The sequence below is a fragment of the Felis catus genome, chromosome A2 (assembly GCF_018350175.1).
Source record: "Felis catus isolate Fca126 chromosome A2, F.catus_Fca126_mat1.0, whole genome shotgun sequence".
Lineage (NCBI taxonomy): Eukaryota > Metazoa > Chordata > Mammalia > Carnivora > Felidae > Felis > Felis catus.
Window position 1 is genome coordinate 21,965,725 of NC_058369.1, and position 18,011 is coordinate 21,983,735.

At 46.7% G+C, this 18,011-nt stretch overlaps 1 protein-coding gene across 5 annotated transcripts in view; it reads left to right on the plus strand.

Moving 5' to 3' along the window:
- The window catches only part of CACNA1D (calcium voltage-gated channel subunit alpha1 D), a 429,655-nt gene that overhangs the window by 109,268 nt on the left and 302,376 nt on the right, over positions 1-18,011 (plus strand). The window lies entirely within an intron of this gene.

Here is an 18,011-nt window from a genome sequence, read left to right on the forward strand (position 1 = left end):
GTCTCCCAGAGTCTCCCTCATGAAACGATAGTACAGTAGTCAACAGAGGATTTGTGTAGAATGTAGGCTCAGATTTTGGGGATCCCACCCTCTGTGGAGCCCTCTTTTCTGGGATTTCCCTTATATCTTTCCAACCTCTCTGGTAGCCTGAAGTCTGTCTCTAACATGTCAAGGCAGCAAGACCACAGCTTTGTGCCAGCCCACGCTGCACAGATAAGGGACTGCCCTCAGGCAAAAAGCCACAAACATGACGTCTCACCCAGTGCAGCTCCCATCTTTCAAGGGTTAACTTCCCTCCAGTTTCTGTATCCTTTAGGTCAATATCCAATCCTTTCAGAGTTAAAATTTTTTTGTCTTGATTTTATAATTGTCATTTGTAAGCGGGACATTTTGATCAAGCTGCTCTACTGGACCCAGACTGGAATCAGCCATAGCTCCCTACAGTACCTGGTACCCTGATTCCTATGACTTTCTGTGTTTTGAGGGGTGTTGAATTAGTTTGCTTCCTGTTGGAATCTCTCCCTGGAGGTATTCAATTTTTACCTTATTCTTTAAGTCATTAACCTTTCTTCATGTGTTTACTCTTCTCATGTACTGTGATTCAGGATTACAAACGTCTTTACATTTCATCCATGATGGATTTTTTTCCTTATTATTGTTAGAATTAACTTCTGGAAAGGAAATGGGGGTGGAAGTGACTTTATTCTGTGCTCTTGAAACCTAAAGTCTCTTGAGTTATTCTTAAGCATATTTAGGTTGTAAATTTTGGGGCTAGGATAGTGTCTCTTGCATTTTCTCGACACCATGGACTTATAAGAGATACATTCACAAAATGCATGTTGAAATCCAGGTGCTTTGCACACACAAAGCTCTCTGAAAAGTGTCCGTGTTTCTGGCTGTTTTGGCTCAGTTGCTGTCTAAGAAACAAACTTCAATATTCCTGTCTTCTCTGAACCACTGCTCTTGGCCTCCACTTACCCAGTTTTCTCCCAGGCTATAGCTATACCCTGTGCCTTCTCAGTGACGTGTAGATCGTATTGATAGAAAAGTGAAAATCTTTTCACAGGCAAAGCCCACAGGATGAATGCTGTCCATGGTTTCAGGAAAAGTATTGTCCCCCAAGCCTTTAAAAATGGTGTGTGTGTGTGTGTGTGTGTGTGTGTGTGTGTGTGTGTGTGTGTGTGTGTTGGAGGGGGGGCAGTCTAAAGTTCAGTGTTAGAAAAATGTTTATTCCCATGGTTTTCTCCTAAGGTCTTCCTGAGAAAAATAATGTAAAAGAATCACTTCACATTTCCAGTGGCAGATCCGATCTGCCAGAGCCCTATTCATCTTGAAGATAAATCTAGGAATCTGGGTTCATGGCCACGCTATGCATTCTGTCTCAGAGTAACATCGGTGGGTCCTCCTCCTTAGCCACTAGCTTTCTCATGGACTGATAAACTCCTCGGTGCCTAGAAACAGTGCAGCACACAGACATGCTCGGCCGCCCTGGAAATGTCTGTGTTTCTGTATCAAATCTCTGTCAATCCAAGGATGAAGGGTGTATGTGGGAACCTCCATTTTTAATTAGCCTTTAGGGCACAGCCTGCTCTCCCTGCACTGTCACAACAAAGGGAGATTTGTTTCTTTGGGAAATAGTATTAAGATGCAGAATTGAAATTGTATACATGTCATGTATGAAATGGCTTTTATCTACTTTTTCATCAGTGACAACTGATCTCCGGTTCTGGCTCAGCCATTTACCAGTTGTATAACCTTGGGAAAACTCAGGTCTCAGCTGAATTAATCTAGTTTCCTCCTTTATAAACTGTGGTGATCATGTTTTCCCTGACCACCTACCTCAGACACTTTGTGAGGCTTACAGGATAGCTTGAGCATGGAAAAATGTTATTAAAAATATAAAAATAAATTATTGAGGGGCACCTGGATGGCTCAGTCAGTTGTGTCCAACTTCAGCTCAGGTCATGTTCTCACAGTTCGTGGGTTTGAGCCCCATGTTGGGCTCTATGCTGATAGCTGGGAGCCTGGATCCTGCTTTGGATTCTGTGTCTCCCTCTCTCTCTGCCCCTCGCCTGCTTGTGCTCTCTCTTTCTCAAAAATGAATAAACATTAAAAAATAAGTTATTGATATGACAGCTTAGAGAAGTTTTTCTTATGAGGAGGGATAAGTTAAAAAAAATTTTTTTTAACATTTATTCACCTTTGAGAGACAAAGAGAGACAGAACGTGAGTGGAGGAGGGGCAGAGAGAGGGAGACACAGAATCCGAAACAGGCTCCAGGCTCCGAGCTGTCAGCACAGAGCCTGACACGGGGGTTGAACCATGAACCATGTGATCATGACCTGAGCCAAAGTCGGATGCTTAACCAACGGAGTCACCCAGGCACCCAGAGGAGGGATAAGTTAAAAAGGGAAACCTTGGTTGCCTTCTGAGAGAGTCAAATTCTGGAAGTAAAACCAGAATAGGACAATGGGGCACTGAGCCTGCAGAAGGCAGGCTGCCACTGTCACTGCCACACATCCCCTCCTTTCCTCAGCCCTCCCTGCCCCCAGGTGGAGACAGCAATCGACACTGGGCAGGACACCCCTCCCCCGTGCTGCTAGGCCGCCTCTGCTGCTGGGCCTTGTCAGAGGGCTGACAATCAGCTCCCTGCTGCTTTCTCATCTTTTAAAATCCAATTAAACATCTCTGGCCACAGCGTGACAATTGTCTGGGCTCCACACAGGAGAACTTCACCTGAGGTGGCATTAGGAAGCCAACAGAGAAAAGAAAAACTTCTTTATCCTGGAAAGATCAGGCCCACAGTTCCTGAAAGGGTAGAACTATCGTGAGGTCTGGACCCATGTTCAGACTGAGAAGTTGCCTGGCTCAATTCCGAACTTCAAGATGTCAAAGGTCAGGGGCACCTGGGTGGCTCAGTCGATTAAGTGTCTGGCTCTTGGTTTCCACTCAGGTCGTGATCTCCCAGTTCATGGGTTCAAGCCCTGCGTCGGGCTCTGTGCTGCTAGCACAGAGCCTACTTGGGATCCTCTCTCCCTCTCTCTCTACCCCTCCCCATCTGTCTCTCTCAAAATAAATAAATAAACTTAAAAAAAGATATCAAAGGTCAAGTAGCAGAGTTAACCTCATCCACATGGGTCCCTGTACCCAGAAGCGATCTGCTGCTTTCAGCATCAGCCATGGCATAAGGCATGTGTGAGAAATAGCAGGCTTGAGCAGGATGTCCCAGTAGGGAGGGATGCTGGAACCTTCGGATAGGCCAGGTCACAGGAGACTGTGAAGCTAGGAGTCAGTCGTACTGGACTGTAGGGCCTGACCTCGAACAGGGTGGGAGGATTCTGCAATGGGCAAAGGTGTCCTACCCTGTGGAGTGCCATCTTGTAACATCTTGCCATTACCGATGCTTCCTGACTTTATGCAGCCCAGCTACTCACAGTGCATTGGCACGGTTTTTGCTGACTACCATGGTGGCTTCCCCCAGACACATAGGAGGGTGGATGCTGTATCTGGAAGGGTCAAAGCTTCTTGTTCCTGGGGCGCCTGGGTGGCTCAGTCCATTAAGCATCCGACTTTGGCTCAGGTCATGATCTCACGGTTTGTGGGTTCAAGCCCCGCGTCAGGCTCTGTGCTGACAGCTCGGAGCCTGGAGCCTGGAGCCTGGAGCCTGGAGCCTGCTTCAGATTCTGTGTCTCCCTCTCTCTCTCTGTTTCTCCCCCACTTGTGCTCTGTCTCAATCTCTCTCTAAAGACCTGGAGCCTGCTTCAAAAGCTTCTTGTTCTGAAAGATGTGCTTTGTGGTCACCAGCCCAACCAAACTGGGAATCCGGACTCCGGTCCTCAATCTGCTACTAACCAACTGGACATGGGAGGAAGCTGTTCTTTTCTTGCGGCCTCGGCTTCCTTATTAATAAAATGACAGGGAAAGGGGGAGCTGGACCAGTGATCTCTAAATCTCCTCTGGGCTTCGCTGTCATGAGGAATAGTTTCAGCCGATGCCATGTTGCATGTCCGGAGAACTATTCTGTGGGGCCGAGTTTCTGAGGAGGTTTTAAAGATAAAGTAAGTGATTTTCATAGAACGAGAGCACTGATGTAATGTAGCCACCTTTAGCAGATGGGCACTCACCTCGTGGGGCGTTTTTCAGAAAGGGAAAGTGATTTGCCAGCAGCTACAATGTGTCAACAACGCTGCCCGGGTTCCATATCTCCCCCATCCATGTCCCTCCCCGTTCTCGGCTGCGGAGCTCATGATGCGATGGGAGGGTCACCACACTTGCCCTAGTTGTGGAGACGGAGGGTAAAGGATGAATAAACCGTGGAGCGGTTGGGGAAGACTAAATGGCAGAAGAGAGCCTAGGCTGGAAATTGGCAGAGGAGGGAGATTTAACAAGGCAGGGAGAAGGGAGTGAGGCTTTCTGAGGAAACCAGAAGGCAAGGTTGGCCGGTGTGCCTGGGGCCGGGTGGGGGGCAGTCGGGAGCAGGCCTGGTGAGAGCAGGAAGCCCAGGAAATGAGGAAGGGCTTGTGCCCCCCATTGCCCCCAGGCGATGCCAGTGCTCCTATACCTGCTGGGCCTTGAGACCCAAAGTGTGGCCTGGGACCTAGGAGCTTGCTCCTTGCCTGGGGGCTTGTTTGAAGCATAGCATCTCAGGCCCATCCCAGCCCTACTGAACCCAAATATTCATTTTAACACGACCCTAGGGAGATTCCTATGTACCTTAACATTTGATATTTTATTATTTTTTAATTTTTCTTTTTTAATTATATTTTAATTATAAATATAATTTAAAATAATATAAAATAATTATGTATTTTAATTATAAATTAATTATAATTTAATTTTTGAGAGAGAGAGAGAGAGAGAAAGAATGCAAATGGGGGAGGGGCAGAGAAGCTCTGAGCTGTCAGCACAGAGCCTGATGTGGGGATTGAACCCACGAACCATGAGATCATGACCTGAGCCGAAGTCGGACACTTAACCGATTGAGCCACCCAGGCACCCTATGCACCTTAATGTTTGAAAAGTACTGTCATTTAGGACAATGGTTCTCGTCATATTGATGACTGGGCCCCACCTCAGACCCTCCCACCCCCAAGCCAGAATTTTCTGGGGACGGGACTTGGACATTGGGGATTTTAAGAAGCTCTAATCTGTAGCCAGGGCTGAGAAATGCTGTTTCCATGGCTGTAAGGCAAGAAAGAAATGTTGGATTGGAGAAAAGCACAGTGAAGGATTTAAGAAGGATCAGTTAGGCAGCAGTGTGAAGGATGAACTCAGGAAGCAGGCATCAGTGACGGCAAACCAAACACGCAAAACGAAGGGGAAGACAACTTCACCAGGTTGAGTCTTGGTGATCGAGAAAATGGTTCTGCTCGAAGTTGCTGTGGGGAGTTGGTTTGGAGAGGATAATGAGCGCTTAGTTTGGTTTCAGACATTTCTGCTTAGATTGGATGCTGACTATGCCTGGCAGCATTAGGTGGTGTGGCATTGGAGCATAGGTTAAAGGGCAGGACTGGACAGCATGGATTTGTAACCCACGATCACAGAGAGGGGAGCCTGAATCACACAAATGGTCCAAGGTGACCGGATCACAAAATAAAGCCTTTGTTGTGCACATGTTGGGATGGTAGGCTTGGGAGGAATTTTAGAAAATTTTAGGCCAGATTTCTTTTTTTTTTAATTTTTTAATGTTTATTTATTTTTTAAAGAGAGAGAGAGAGAGAGAGAGAGAGAGAGCGCACGAGCGGGGGAGGGACAGAGAAAGAGGGAGACACAGAATCTGAAGCAGGCTCCAGACTCTGAGCTGTCAGCACAGAGCCCAACATGGGGCTCAAACCCACAAACCACGAGATCATGACCTGAGCTGAAGTCCAATGCTTAACTGACTAAGCCACCCAGGTGCCCTGAGGCCAGACTTCTATGTGTGAACCAAGTGTCCTGACCTCAGTGATAGGGCAAGGAATATCCTTCCAGCTTGACCTCAGCAACCCCCCTGCTAGGCTCAGGGAGGGACACTGCCTGGGGCCACCTTGCAGGGGCCCATGGAGTTAGAGCCTAGCCTGTGTGAAGTTCCCCTGCCAACTCTGTGACTCAGCTACACACTTCCACAGTGATATTTTCAGAGTACAATTATGTGTAGCAGAACCTCTTTTCCATGGCTGACAGAATTGCCCATCTGTGGAGTCGTTAAGCTCTGTGCTCTGAAAGCAGGGAGGAGGTACACAGCGGGAGCAGATCGGGACATGCTCGGATGCTGGAGGCCTGGGATTCGCGCCCTGCACCGGGGCTCCGGAGCCCTGGCCTCCCTCTCCCAGAGGGACTACGGGGAGCTGAGCAGGAGCACACAGGTCGTCTTGGCAGTAGGGTGCGAACCAGACTGCAAACACACACTGAGACAAAAGAAGCAGGCTCGGAGCCTGGAGATTGGGGCTCGACTCTAGGTCAGCTCTGCTCCCGTACCGCCATACCACCAGTAGGTAGGCTTGCCCATTTCTTCCTCAGTAAAATGAGGAGTTTTCTGTTCCTCACTGGGCCGCAGTGAGCAGACACAACAGTGCAGGCGAGCAATATAACAAACACACTAGCAGAGAAGGAGGACGAGGACCAAAGGCAATGGGGCTGCCCATTTCCATGATCGTTCGGGAGGTTTTCTATCTTTCCAAGGGCACCAAAAAGTAAGAACCAGCCCAGTGTGGTTCTGGCCCTGTGCTGGTCTACTCATTCTTCCTCCTTCAGCCCGAGACTCCCCAAGTTAGCCCTTAAAGTGGTCTCCACACCTCCACTCCATACCTGGTTCTGTGAGCACACTTGGCCTTTGCTAACTGTGAAGCTAGCAAACTTGCCTGTAGTGACCCGATCGCCGTCTTTAGGGTATGCTTCCCCAAGTGGGGTGGGCATCCCACTTCCTGAGAACGAGATATTCAACTTCTCCTCCTTCTCTCTCCCTTACCTGAGCGGTAAAGGGCTCGCTGTGATGTTTCCAGTGATAGTGGCTTCTCGGTGTTGGACTAAAGCTTCAGGCTGTAATGATGGGATTTCTGGCACCAGTGCGGTGGGTGGAAATGTGCAGGATTAGATTCTTCTGGTATCCTTGAAACTGTAGTGCACTGGCTTCTATCAAGCTGTTGGGCTGGCCTGGTGGTAGAATATTTCCCAGCCCTCAAAGACATCATAAATTGTACGATCCACATCATCAGGGCTCTGGGATTCCCTGAAATGGGCCCAACTGCGTGAGTTTGCCAGGATTTTGTGGGAACCCAGAGGAGCACAGAGGAGAATGAGCTGGTGTGCTCCTCACATGAGAAGGACCATTGCGACACAGGGGTATTCGCATTTATCACACTGGCAGAATCTCCCCGGAACCAGAGAAAGCTTCAGCCAGAAGAAATCTCACGAAAGCCAGTTCATCTGTATGGCGCGGTGTTTTTTCAAGCATCAGTGTGAATCAGAATCACTTGGAGGACTTGTTAAAACACGGAGCGCCGGGCCCCACGTCAGACTCTGTGATTCAGTAGGTCTGGGGTGGGCTGAAGAGTTTGCATTTCTAACAAGTTCTTGGGCGCAGCGGCTGCTGCTGCTGTTTCGGGAAGTGCATCGGGGAAGCCGTGGGTCCCATGCTTTGTATTTCCCACACCAGTCTCCGGTGGCCCTCTGCCACCTTGTGTGAGGTAGGTCCTTCCCAGACGGAGAAGCAAGTTCAGGAGGTCTGTGGTTGCTGAAGGTCACCCCACTGGCGCTGAGCAGAGCTGGGATTCCGAGACTGGCACTCTTCTTGCCCTTTCTCTGGTTCCAACGCGTACCATTGCCAAGTTGTAGGAGGTCAGCGAAGTGTCGTCCGAACGAGGACCTCAACCTTCCAACTCCTTCTGTAGGATCCTTTTCATTCCCTTTGCCTTCAGCAGTCTACAGCGAGCTATAATAATTGGGGTATTCTGGAGATTTAGGGAGAAATATTTGGAGAGGGAAAGTGAAAGGGCTGGGGGTGGGGTGGGGAGGGGAAGAACCTTCCAAGAAGGAAGGTCTCTAAGGGATGAGAGGAGCCCAGTCAGGCAGGGTCTGGGAAAGGAAGCCAAGGAGAGGCCTTGGGAAGGGAAGGGAGGGGAGGGGAGGGGAGGGGAGGGGAGGGAAGGGAGGGGAGGGGAGGGGAGGGGAGGGAAGGGAAGGGAAGGGAAGGGAAGGGAAGGGAAGGGAAGGGAAGGGAAGGGAAGGGAAGGGAAGGGAAGGGGAGCACGCTGTGGGTAGAAAGTTAGGAAACCGAAAGGCCTTTCATACCACTTCCACATGGAGCTTCATGGGAAAAGATGTCCAATGTTCTGTCTGTTAGCTCCTTGGTTTTACTCTGCCACATCAAAGGTCTGGTCTGTTTCTGATGTGGTGTGTTTGCAAAAACCCTCCCATCTGCCCTGGCATTCTTTGTTATTTACCATTAGACTAGTGTCAGTATTTGAAAAAGTATGGAGCGCTTGCTATGGTTCCCTTTCAGCCCCATGTGTTTCTTGTATTTATCAAAATGGAACACTAACAAATATTTATTTGGTTTTATAAGACATGTTGACAATAAAGACTACCATGTGTGACTCCCTGCCGTGGTGGTTATTTTGCTCAATACGTGATTGACTAAGATGTCTTCAGTATATTATAAACACACATTAAAAATAGCAACCTAAAAAAAAAAAGATAAAACTAGCAAAGGAGAAGGTCCATATTTTTGGATGTGATACAGTGCCAACCTGGTTATTAGAACACGAAGCAGATAATCCTTAGTGAGTTATCTAAGTTTGTATAATGAGTCTTCTTCAAATAAGTATTTTTGGCTCCTGCAATGTTCCTCTTCATTTATAAAAGTTTCTCAAATTGGAACCTTTTAAAAAGGGGCATATTTTTTTCCTGTGTGTATGTTCTAATAACCTAGGATATTTAAAGATCTGGCCAAATTTTTAAAAAATGTTTATTTATTTCTTTTGAGACAGAGAGAGAGAGAGAGAGAGAGAGCACGCACAGGAGCAGGGGAGGGGCAGAGAAAGAGAATCCCAAGCAGGCTCTGCGCTGTCAGTGGGGCTGGAGCCCACGGACCATGAGATCATGACCTGAGCTGAAATCAAGAGTCGGACACTTAACCTACTGAGCCACCCAGGCACCCATAAAAGATCTGGCTATTTTATCAAATTTTCAAAAGCAAGGTCCAATTTCAATTTTTAAAGGAATTAAAATTTTTAAAAATTTATTTATTTTTGAGAGAGCACAAGCAGGGGAGGGACAGAGAGAGAGGGAGAGACAGAATCTGAAGCAGGCTCCAGGCTCAGAGATGTCAGCACAGAGCCTGACGCGGGGCTGGAAATCACAAACTGCGAGATCAAGACCTGAGCTGAAGTCAGATGCTTAACCGACTGAGCCACCCAGGTGCCCCTTAAAGAAATTAAAAAAATATATATATTTTAGAGAGAGGGAGGGAGAGTGTGCACGGGCGGGGGAGAGGGAGAAAATCCCAAGCAGGCTCCACGTTGCCAGTACAGAGCCTGACAGGGGACTCCGTCCCACAACCCTGGGATCACAACGTCAGCTGAAATCAAGAGTCGGTTTCTCAACCGACTGAGTCACCCAGGCACCCCCAATTCCAAATTTTAGCAACTGTTTATGACTGTGATCATGAAACTAAGCAGAGGTTACTGCGTTTTTATATTGCCTTTTTGTCAAACAAAAAGAAATTATTCCTAAATTGCCTGAGTACTCTCCACTTTGTTCATTGTAGGGGACTTAAGGGGGTGCAAATCACTCAAGATTTGTGCTGCTTGTTTCTAAAGGTTTTACGGGTAAAATTGATAACCCGAAGATTCTTAATATTTTTATTATTTGATACTCAAGATTCACCAAAAACATTGATTTGAAAGTTGAAGAGACTTGTCAGTACCAAGGATTCATGACTTAGATTTTTTTCTTAAAGTAAGAAACGTAAATAGGTCAACTGTATACATCTTGCCAGGTCTGACAGTTGCTGGTGCCATTTAAATTTCAGTTTTTGTTTTGTGAATGGAATACTTAACTGCTCTGAAGAAACAGAAAGGAAACTATAATGTTCGAACTATAAAATTTCTGACGTTTATTGACTCTGAATCTCCCTACTTCCTGTCCTCATAAATTTGCTCTTGTGGTTGATTAGATGCAGACTTGTGTTATTTTTCCATCACAGTGTGTGAACAGACCAGTTTTATTTCCAGTGGTTAGCTAATGCTTTTAACCGGGAGGTGGCTGTGCAGTGCTGTTGACTAAACCCAATGTTGTATGTGTGTGTGTGTGTGTGTGCGTGCGCGTTCACTTCCACATTCAGCACAGGCCATGGGGCTGCACTTCAGTGTGTGTATGTAAATACGTATTTTACTATTATCTCCATCCTTCTACTTTATCTGGTTTGGGGTTATGAATAGGGACTGTTAAATCTTACATACTAAAGCATGTATGAGTAATTAAAATTTAGCAAAAATACATAGATTATTAAAAAAAACCCAATTGTGTTCTGTTATTTTGGGACTATATTGAATGACAGGATGCTGTTAAGGAAAAGGACAGCCACTATGGTGGATTGATATTAATGGGGTAAGTCAAGGCATAAAGGTAAGAACTAAGACCAAGTAGAGGAACGGCGGACTCCTGATAGTATACTTAAATGGTGTCCTCCCTCCCTCCCTTCCTTTCTCTCTCTGTAACTGCATGTACTTGAATTCATATAAGGCATATGATTCAACTTGATGGTATGTGTCAGAGGCTCTACAACAATGTTTTAAATCTTTGCAATAAATCAATAAGACAGGTGATATTACCCCAGGAGGGTAAATGGCTTCCCCAAATAACATAGCTAGTGGTCAGCAAGGCCAGGATTTGAGCCCCTTATCAATCTGACTCCAAAATCTAGGCTGTCCAATACATCATATTAGAATGGCAAGAACCTTTAGAGATCATGTTTTATAACCCAATTTACTTCACAGATGGGAAACTTAAGGCTTGCCCCCTTCACTGCTTCCTTCAGTCAGTGTGGATAATGGGGTGTTGACTGTGTACATTAGACTCCTCCAGGATTTCCCAACTGGGGAAATGGAGAGGATTTAGTGCATCAGAGAATCGTAGATAAGATTTAAGAATTGGGTCAAGGGGGATGGGAATGAACCAGTTAGAGGAACAGGAATTACTTAGTTTGATATGAAATGTAAATCCTGCTCTTCAAGTGAAGAGTTAGTTGATGAAGGATAAAGACCAGCTGGCCTCTACTTTCCATCTGGCGAAAGCAAGAAGTAAGGCCTTTAAATCGTGCGGGGTGGGGGCTAAGTCTGTTGTAATCAAGAAGTCCTGATAGTGGGCGGAGGAGTGGTGTTGGAAGGAGGGTGGCTAGGTAGGCTAGACTGATGAGTTGCTTTTGGTACGGTTTTTCTGTTTTCCTTGCCCAGGCTTAGAATAACTTTGCCTCTCTCGATAACTACACTTAAGAAGGAATATCAGAGGGGCGCCTGGGTGGCTCAATCAGTTAAACGTCCAACTGTCAATTTTGGCTCAAGTTATGATCTCGGTTCCTGAGATGGAGCCCCGCGTTGTCAGTGCAGAGCCTGCCTGAGAGTCTCTCTCTGTCTCTCTCTGTCTCTGTCTCTCTCTTTCAAAATAAACTTAAAGAAAAAGAAAAAAAAAAGTAACATCAGAGCTTCCTGCACCAAGGAATCTTTCCACCTTCTGATCGATCTTTAGAGCTATTTTCATGAAGCACAACTGATATTCCTTCTCTGCTCCCAAATGGTCCCACAGTAGCTGTTTGTAAGGAGTGGTCTATGGATGCCTAGAGGTAAGGTTGTAGGGTTACCTTACAAATATGGGATACCCCATACAGTTTGAATTTTAAATAAACAAAAAATAATTTCTTGGTATCAATATGTCCTGCAAAACATTTGAGGATCTTGTATCTTGTCTAGTAATTCCAGCTGCAGGAGCTTAAGACCCTTGCAAGGGGTCTTTGAGGTCAGATCTATTTTCATAGTAACGCTAAGACTTATTTGCCTCTTCTGTGTGTTGATATTTGCACCGATGGTACAAATCCAGGAGTAGTTAAAACTGCTGGTGTTTTAATACGAATTCAAGGCAGTGACATCAATGTATACCAGTGGACATTGCATTATGCACAGTGTCTATATTTGCCTATTTTACTTAAGAATCTCCTCAATGAAGCAGGTACAAATTATTAGTCTTATTAAATCTTAACCCTTCTGTAGATGTCTTCTTAATATTCTGGGTGACAAATTAGGACAGATGCATAAAACGTACTGCTGCATACAATGGTCGTCTTAGGTTGTGAAGGTTTGAGGTGGGAGCAGAGCGGGTTGCTTTTTCACGGAACACCATTTTTACTGACAAATTTTGGTTATTTATACCTAAGTTTTTGGCAGATATTTTCTTGAAAATGAATGAAGTGAGCCAGTCACTGCAAAGAAAAAACTTGACAGTGTTTGTGCCAATTATAAAATTTGAGCTTTCAAGTGAAAACTAGAACTTTGAAAAACTTCTATCTACCACTGAGAGCTTGACAGCTTCCCAATATTTAAAGACTTTCTGATGAGATTGGTGGTGATAACAATGAATGTGGGGTTTTTTATACTGTATAATGAAATGTGTCAACATTTGGAAAGTCTCTGGGGCTCAGTAGAGCCAATATTTTCCAAATGACCAATGCATGATGTTACCAAATTATGCACGAGTAACAAGATCCATTCAAAGTACAACATAAACTGATAGATTTTAATAGTATGAGAAGTTTCACTGATCTGGTTTCAAATTCCACATTTCAACTAACCTTTAAAAGTCAAGTTTAATGTCATAGCCAAGAGGAATATCTATAATTATCTGAAAGGGCTATTAAAACAGTTCTCCCTTTTCCAACCAGAGACCTGTATGAGGCTGGATATTTTTCATATACTTCAACCCAACATCCTATCCCTACAGATTGAATGTATGAGAATCTAGGTGTCTTTTCAGCCAGACAGGGAAGAGATTTGCAGGAATGTAAAACAATACTATGCTTCCCACTATTTGGTTTTGGGAAATACAGTTAACTTTTCTTTTCAAAAATGTTAACATGTTAAAGTGTGAAAAAAATGGTAACGTTATTTAAAAGGGAACCATAAGTGATTTTTAAGTGTTCTCCATTTGAATTTTGAATATGGTAAATACCAACAGACAAAATTGACACAGCAAAAGCTCTTTAGGGCCTACCGTAATTTTTAAGAGTGTAAAGTGGTCCCGAGACCAAAGATCTTGAGAACCGCTGGGCTACAGGACGACACCTGGACTGGTGAGCCAGATATTAGGGACATTCTGCCATCCCACTCTGTCCTGTCTTTGCAACCTCACTTATCATCACCATCTCCGAAGTACCCCCAGGAACCAGCCTAACCACCTTACTGATTTGTGCACATGTTCTGGACTCTTCTGCCTGGCCTTTTTGGTTCCTTTACCGGGAACACATGTCCTGACCTTCATCTGGTGGTTGTTGTGTCCCAGCTCTCATCTTAGCATGAAGGCCTCAGGATGGAGAGACTCATTGAGACCCAACTTCAGTTTGTTTAAAGGTGTATTGTGCATCTAGTCTTTAGAATCTGTTTGTCTATTTTCCTTAATTAGAATTCCTAGAGTGCCAAGGACCCAATTTTCCCCTCTGTTCATATATATATATATATATATAGAGAGAGAGAGAGAGAGAGAGAGAGAGGAAATATATATACAATACTATCTATCTGTTATACTATCTAAGGGCCAAGTGTCCTGCCATAAACGTATTGGATTTTTGTAAATATTAGCTGACAATTTCTAGTGCTATCTGTGGGCTTTTATGATCCAGGACAGACGAATCAGTGTATTTAGTGCCTGCTGTGAGCAGAACACTTGGCAGTGGAGGGAGGGGGTTAAGGAGGTGATCCTTGCTTCAGGACCTGCGCCGTGGTCGGAGACACAGGATTTATAGCCAAGAAGTAATTAAACAGGACACGAGAATGTATGTAACCAAAGGGATAACCGGGTGCTGTTAGGCCTTCAGGGACAGGGAGGTGGAGGCAGAGGTGGGTGCATCTGTGTTTGCAGTGGCTGGAGAAATCAAAGAAGGCTTCTGGGAGGAGGCAGGGACTTCCTGGGGACTTGTTAAGTAGGGAAAGTTTAGCTAGAGGTCAGCAAGGCAGGATTTCAGGTCAGCGAATAAACAGGAGCCAGAGCAGAGAGTCAGAAATGAGCACAGCATGTCCACGGCCTAATGAGACTGCTGACCATGGTGAAGGTGAACGGGGTGAGGTGATAAGGTTGAAAGCTGGTCAGAGGATTTTAGCTTGGCCATAGAAGGAAGGAGGAACCAGATTTTTTTTTTTTTTTTTTTTTTTTGGTTAAGGAAGTGACATGGAGTTTTTTGAGCACAGGATGGATTATTGTGGAGGTGGGGCATCTAGTTAGGGATCCAGGGGTGTGAGGGGGGGAGGCTCTGGACTGGGGTACCAGCAAAGTTTTTTGAAAGAAAGCACATGCAGGGAACCACTTCCAGAATGTCCGCTGGGTGCCTTTAAATGGGAGTGTTTTATGTATAAGGGCATGGGGATTAAAGCCCCACAATAGTATGTTTGTGACATAATTGGGTCTTAGCACATGTGGGTGATCTGGAGCTGAAATTTTTTATTCTAGCCTTTCCTGGGGTCTTACTGTCTCAGAGACCAAATAATCGTGTGGTTTTGGGCAAGCGCTTTAACTCCTCAGTGTCTTGGTCCTGTCATCTGTAAAATGAGGGTGTCAGTGGGCCCTGTCTCCTAGGCTTGTTATGAGAATTACATAAATTCATATGTGTAAAGTAGCTATACTAGTGTCTGGGATAGGAGGCCTTTCCAAAAATACTAGCCGCTATTTATTTATTTCGTAATTCACATTAGTATGGGAATATAAATATTTAAATTACCTGTGGGCCAAAGCATTCAGAGCTGTGCTGAATAAAGCCCCCCACCCCCACCCCGCCAAAAAAAAACAAAAACAAAAAAAACAAAAAAAACCAACAAAACTCACTGGAGACATTGGCAAGATGGGGCTCAGAAGCTGGGATGGGATAATGTTAAAAATGCAAATTCCATAAACTCCTTAATATCTAAAGTGTAAAACCTGGAGACCCAAGTCACAATATAATCACGTCACTTCTCAGCTTAAACACCACTGGCTCCCACTGCAGAGAAGATAAATCTGGTTTTCTTAGCAAGCCAGCAAGCCTTCTTCGACTGGCTTTGCTTCCTCCCAGCCTCCTTCCTCCCCCAGCCTCCGAGGACTGCGCTTCAATCCACTGCACTCCTGCTTATTTTCAAACACATCCCATCCTGGGCTTCAGGCTCCCCTGCCTTCACTCTTCCCCCAAAGCTCATTCCTCTTACCCCACTTATGCCCAATAAAATTAGTCACCTGTTTTTTAATAGGCTTTATTTTTTTTAGAGCAGTTCTAGGTTTACAGAAGAATTGCAGAGAAAGTACAGAGTTCCCATATACTGCCTCCCCCAACTGTTTCTCCTATTAGTAACATCTTGGATGAGTGTGGTACATTTGTTACCATTGAGAGCCAATGTTGACACATTATTATTCACTAAAGTCCATCATTTACATTAGCGTTTTCTCTTTGTGTTGTACATTCTATGGGTTCTGACAAAGGCATAATGTCCTACATTCATTACAGTAGCATACAGAATAGCTTCAATGCCCTAAAATTGCCCTGTGCTCCATCAGCTCACCCCTCCCCCTTCCCCCTCATCAGTTTTTGAGAATCAGAATGCCATCTCTTCAGTGAAAAATGAAAACGTCTCAAATTACTCCATTATAATGAATCTCTTTGATGCTTGGGTAGCATTTTCTTCATACCTGTTATAGCTCCTATGTTCCACGTGGTGTTACAGATGTACACTCACTTTTCTTCCTTCACTAGATTGTATCTCCATGAGGGAGAGGATGTAGTGTGGATTTGTCCCGACAACACCTAGCCTGGACCTTGTTCTTTAAAAAAAAAATTTTTTTTTAAACATTTATTCATTTTTGAGAGACAGGGACAGACTGCAAGCAGTGGAGGAGCAGAGAGAGACACAGAATCTGAAGCAGCCTCCGAGCTGTCAGCACAGAGCCCGATGTGCGGCTCGAACCCCCGAACCATGAGATCATGACCTGAGCCGAAGTTGGAGGCTTAACCAACTGAGCCACCCAGGCGCCCCAGCCTATAGCTTGTTCTTAACAGGTGCCTTGTGAGTGCTGGCTGCACTGAATCGTGAGGAAAGGTCAGGGTGGGATTTTGCAGAGTTAGGTCTCTAGAGGCAAGGCTTTAGGCCTAGAAGTCTCAAAGTGACAGATTAACGTGTGAATTTTATATTTGTGTCAGCACTCGGGGGTCCGTGGCTGGAAAGTTCTTTGAAGGCAACTGTCTTCTGTCCCTTCAGATTTGGGCTCAGAAGCAGCCTTCCATGAGGTGACCCAGGCCGGCTTTATCTTGCTACTAGGCCACAGGGCTCTTCCCCTGTCTCTATACGTCTCCCAAAAGAAAAACAAAACAAAACAAAACAAAACAACAACAGCACAAGAGGAAAAAAGAACAAGGGGCCTGATTATTTTTATCCTTCCAGTCCCCATGCCTGTCTCAGGAAGGCCTCTGGAAAGCCTTCTGTTTGGTCCCCACTTTCCCTCCCCAGGGGGCCCCAACAATTGAAGATGCCCAGCATGCTTTCTTTGGCCAAGGAGCACCTTCCCATAAACGCTTCTTATTTCTCAAGTCACGCTGAGATTTTTGCTTTATTTTTGCTTTAAAGACACTGTTCTCAAACGTTCTAAAACGCCGTAGGAACATGCAGATCGGAACAAAAGCAAATAAATCGAATCTTGTGAAGTAAAGCAGAAGCCCTTCTTCCAAACAGCCAGCACAACGTTAAATGAGAACTATCAGTCATCCACTAGATACAGTATTTCCCCCTCTAGACAGGAGCTGCCGTTTGCAGAAACCCCCACCCCACACACTAGACAGTGAAGGTACCAGGAAACGAACTACTTTTCTCAGCTACCACACGGGAGTCAGCAGTTTAGCGCACTACCTACTCCTTTAAGCAACACTCGCTGTTCGAAAGACCTTGGCCTTTACTTCCTAGTACCTACCCGCACACACTCGTGGGGGGAGGAGGGAGAGAGAGAAAGAGACAGCTCTCCCCACCCCACCCCACCCCCCCCCCCCCCCCAACCCCCGCCAGCATCTTTGAGCCAACAGCGGCGCCAGATCCAGCGCCGGGCAGAGGTTGGAGGGGGCACGCTCTGGAAACCCGGTTAGATCTCAAGGTGCCGTTACCTGGGGGCAGTGAATGATCTCCAGACAGCAGGGCTCCACCATCCCCCCGCAACCAGAAAGAGCCAGAGGAAAGGGGGAGGGACGCCTGCCCTGCGGCAGAGCGTGGAGAGAGCCTGGCAGAGCCCCTCCGCACCGAGCAACGACCGCCCGCTTGCACCTGTGCTCCCAGGGGGCGGGGCCTCCTCCAGGTGTGCGGAGGGGAAGGACGCCGGGAGCTAAGGCGGGCGCGGCAGCCTGAGCGTCGCACTCCCCAGCGCCCTCCTCCCTGTCACCCCGAAGAAATGCAGGGGAGGTGCGGTTAATCCGCACCCCGCGTCCGCGGGCCCCGCAGGCCCCGCCCGCCTAGGTCGGGGGAGAGCGGGGAGCACACCGCGGCGCGCAGGGGGTTAAGCGGCAGCCGGCGGCCAGAGCGCGCTTAACCCTTGGGCGCCCGCGGGTCCTCCGAGCCAGGCGGGGTGGCGGCACCCCGAGTCCCACGCGGCGGCCACCCCGGGCGCGCGGGCAGAGCGGGGACAGCCCCGGGCCGGGCCCGGCCCCTGGGGCGCGGCACGGCCCGTGGGAGGCTCGGCGGGCGGGGGGGGAGGGAGGGGACGGCGGCGGCGGGCGCGCAGCGTCGCCAGGGCGAAGCCGGCGTGCGGCGCGGCGCGGCGGGCGCGGA